The sequence below is a fragment of the Scylla paramamosain genome, chromosome 17 (assembly GCF_035594125.1).
Source record: "Scylla paramamosain isolate STU-SP2022 chromosome 17, ASM3559412v1, whole genome shotgun sequence".
In the NCBI taxonomy this organism is placed as follows: domain Eukaryota; kingdom Metazoa; phylum Arthropoda; class Malacostraca; order Decapoda; family Portunidae; genus Scylla; species Scylla paramamosain.
In genome coordinates this window covers 13,245,001-13,250,000 of record NC_087167.1, presented here as the reverse complement: position 1 = coordinate 13,250,000, position 5,000 = coordinate 13,245,001, and positions in this window count along the sequence as shown.

Here is a 5,000-nt window from a genome sequence, read left to right as displayed (position 1 = left end):
TTATTTTCACCGCACCGATTATGTTCTCAAACACCTTATTTCTTATAGTACTTAAGAAACACATTTCAACAATTCAATGAATTTTGAAAACAATGTTAAAACGTAGAGTCTGTAAAATCTGCACCCAGTAATGCACTAGACATAAAACAAATGACCAATAAATGATTTGAAATACGTTGCTTTATTTGTTATGGGCCTTTACAATCACACTTCAGTATTACACAACTTTAAAACTGTTGATGTTGCAAACATGAACTATCTATACTACATAAAACACACGAACGTTCAGATTATTACACCCCGTCCAATCCATCACTGATTTTTGCTTTCTTCCTTCGTTCTGTAAACTGCCCACTCGTTTTCCGTTTGTGTTCATCTTTAGTGTATTAATGTTAATGTTTATTTTTTTATTTATTTATTTTTTTTTTATCATATATTTATACTCTCAAGGGATTTTGATAAAATTTACTTCGATTTTTTTTTTCATTCCTGTTCAGTACTATACATTCCTCTGTATGGACTCTTGTAAATTTTTTTTATTGTTATTATTATTATTATTATTATTATTATTATTATTATTATTATTATTATTATTATTATTATTATTATTATTATTTTTATGTAGGTTAAATCGTCCTAGTATCTTGGACTGCTTAGGCCACCCCTCTCTTTTTACTGAAGAGAGACGAGCACTGATTAATTTCAGTTGTGGATCTGATGTTTGTGGAACTGATATCTCTGACTGTGCTCTGCTGTCGGTGATGACTGTGGAGCTGGTGTCTGTGGCTCTACTATCAGTGATGACTGTAAAGCTGTAGCTTGTTCCCAGCAGTTCAGAAGATGTCTTAGCATACTAAATCACGCTTTGTACACTTCTGTCCCCTTATTTGTCAGGACAGCTGTGAGGCGCTGCATTATCTCGTGACTTTCCCGGAATTTTTGGGCAGGTGTCGCTGGGCACTGTGGTCGTGTAGAGCACATTATGGAAATATTCTGTTCTACAGGCATGGTACTGATCACTGTATTCATCTTCCGCCACCGGGACTGACTATTGACAGTTGCAACATCAATATTCTCCTGCCGTACAATAGCAACAATGTGTCTTCATGGCAAAAGGTGTTGACAGTAAAAACTGCATCAACAACTCAAGTTTCCAGACTCATTATTCCTCATGATTTTATGATCAGTGGAACTTAATCTCACTGCATAACAGCGAGATGAACCAGATGTGATGGATAGGGAGTTAGATGGCTTGGATAATTTGTGATTATCTGTCATTAGCTTCACTGCATGTTCCGTGAACTGTCTATACAGCTTACACAGCAAAACATCACTAAACCAGTATTTAAAAGATGTACATTTCTGTAAATAAATTTTGTTATGTTCACTCTTCATGACGAAATTATGAAGCATGATTTTTCGAATACATTCAGACAATGATGAGAATGGTGAAAACAAGTGTTTTAATTTCACATATTCGGCTTCAATTTGATTATTCATGGCCCACGTCTCCTTACAGGTGATAATAATAGCCTTGTTATTTTTACCGTACTGAGATAATTATCACTCCGTAATAACAACAACAACAACAACAACAACAACAACAACAACAATAATAATAATAATAATAATAATAATAATAATAATAATAATAATAATAATAATAATAATAATAATATCAACAACAATAATAATAATAACACTGGGAGGCATAGATAACTTAACCTAATGAACGATCAGTACAAAAAGGAAATAAAACTACTATCGTAAGAAAATCGGAAAAGTGACACTGTTAAAAAGAAAAATAAGAAATTGAGAAAAAAAAAGTGTTTACAAATTCTTATGTAGATTTTTTCAACAAAATTAAACAAGATAAAATTAATGTACATTTCTGCAAATAATTAATTTAGCAAAATTAATTCGAACACTGCAGTCATAAAATTAGGAAGGAAAAAATCAAATGTCATTATTAAATATTAATTTTGTGATGAGACAAGCAACGCTCATGGTATGGAAAAAATACAATTCAGAACATGTTGAAAAATAATAATGTTCTGAACAAAGAGAGCGCGAGAAAAACCATAATGGCTATATTCTTGTTTATTTCACAGCTGCTGATGAGTCTCCATTTGCATATATTTAAATGGAGAAGAGAAAAATTTACGCTGAAAATATCAAACAGCATAAAAATATAATGGGAGCTGCAAGAAGCCATCAGGACTACATGCAGCAGTCCTTGTATAAAACATTCATACCTAAAGCCACCTATCACCCCTATCCATAGATTCATCTAGCTATCTTTTACGGACTAACAATTTGATTCATGAGTCTTTTCCAGGCTTCCACCACACATTTTATATCACATTTCAAAGAAACCTGAATGAAGGCTAGATTAAATAACAATAAGTTTGAGGCGTACTATTGTCATTCACGTTACTGTTTGCTGCTCACATTATTAGACGTCTGCAAATATGAATCACTGTATTTCAAAACTGTCTATTCATTCATCTGGTCTGTGGTTTCATTCACATCTAAACTATTAGCTATGACAAGCAAGTTATGTCCCTGTACCACTACTCCGTGTATCTTGTCGCTTACAGTGAAAAGCGTATGAAATCAAAACCAAAGAAAGAACTTCGGTAAATCAGTGAAAAGTATGGACACCTTTCTATTTTTTTTTTTCGCAACAATGCTTGAATTATGCTACCTATTTCAAAGCATGTGAGTGCTTTCCTTTCAGCCTTCTTGCTAATGAGTAATAGTACAGACGCGGGCTTTCCATCATATGCCAGCAGGTGCGGCCATCTGACTTATTAGATATCAGGTCATTACAAAAGACTTGCAGAAGTATGACCACCACAAGCCTGTAAACATGAACACGGGAATATAAGAGAATAAATGAAACTGTAAGTCCCTGCATAAAACATACATCCCAACACCTATTCATCATCACTTTCCATATATTTACCTACGACATATATATATATATATATATATATATATATATATATATATATATATATATATATATATATATATATATATATATATATATATATATATATATATATATATATATATATATATATATATATATATATACGAGTATATATATATATATATATATATATATATATATATATATATATATATATATATATATATATATATATATATATATATATATATATATATATATATATATATTTTTTTTTTTTTTTTTTTTTTTTTTTTTTTTTTCTTTAAAGCTCACTGTTTACTTTGCACTAACAGCTTGATTACTGACTCTGTTAGAATAAAACAAAGCATTGCAGCTTTGTAATTCCACCATTATTTAAAAAAGTATTAGTATCAACAACACCTGTGTTACTTATGGTAATAACAAGAAAATCCCCTGATATTTTCTCCTCAGTTTTCCATTACGATGTTTAATTTTTCTCAGATAATCATTACAATTAATTTTCGTGTTTCACATTTTTACAGCGAGGTAAATATTTTTTTGCCGGATTTACATAGTGTGGCACTAAATATCACAAATCCTTTCCTCTCACTCGCTTGTTAGTATACGTAGGCAGTCATTATGGTGATTTTTTTTTCTAATTAGGCCATATATCCTAACAGCAGGGAAAGTAGTAGTAGTAGTAGTAGTAGTAGTAGTAGTGGTAATGGCTGCAGGAATCAATATAAGTAATCATGAATCTTTTCGCAACTCGACACACCATCACGGTTGAGATAGCGGTGTTCAGCATAAATTAGAGTAATGCTGAAAGTAATCAAACGATATTCTGTATGCATTTCTTTTTATCATTCAGCAAAGTAAACACGCACATGACTCCCTCCCCCTGCTCCTCCTTTCATCCCCCACCCTCTCCAACACACACATGCACACACACTTACTATTGCTATTCGTCCATAAGGAGATTACATGCTCATATACGACACACACACACACAAACACACACACACACGTCCATATTTAGCCAGCGTACGGTCGACCTGCGTGAATCACTAATACACACCATATCAATTTCCGCGACTGAATTGGGTAATGGAAATGATGATATTAATCTCTCTCTTGCAGTCGTGTACCCTTGTATCTGACTGGGACTGTGTGTGTGTGTGTCTGGACCTGGCTGATATCGTGGGGTGCCTCTCTGTCTACCTACTTGTCTCTGTTCTTCACACAATGTCATAAGGAATCATTAAGTGATGTATATGAGTGTACACTGTCTTCTCTCTCTCTCTCTCTCTCTCTCTCTCTCTCTCTCTCTCTCTCTCTCTCTCTCTCTCTCTCTCTCTCTCTCTCTCTCTCTCTCTCCTACTAATACGACTACTACTACTACTAGTACTACTACTACTACTACTACGTACTACTACTACTACTACTACTAAAGCTACTTACTACTACTAAACTACTACTTACCCTATACTTTCTTAACCCTAGTCTTGCCCTTTACATACCAAACTGCCTTCATTCCTCCTCTTCCATCCTAGACACCATATCCTGGGGAAAATACGCATGTGTAGCGCCTCTTGGGTTCCCTGCATCCCATCCATCCCCCTGTGGCGTGTGGTCCCCATAACATCCCATAACAAGCACCAAAACACTATCATCCACCCCGCTACAGGAGCCTTATTGGACGCGATTATAGCTTGCGGGGAAAACACCATCAAAGGGAAAATTTCAATGGGACCGAGAGCTGCAGATAATTGGTGAAAGGTGGACCAGATCGAAGCTCATTGATGAAGGCTTTTACCCCGCCCCCGCCACCAGTACTACTCGCTCCCCGCTAAGATAAACAAGCGTGGAAAAGTACTAGACTACGCCGGTATCTAAATGAAAGGCGACAGGGATGTGTAAGGTCATATACTGTGCCGCCATCCATCTATCTCTGTGCTTTGCTGTGCTGTGCTGTGCTGTGATGTGCTGTGACGGGTTTAATAATTCATAGGCTTGTTTATTTATTTATTGGTGATATTATTTATTCATCTCTTCGTAC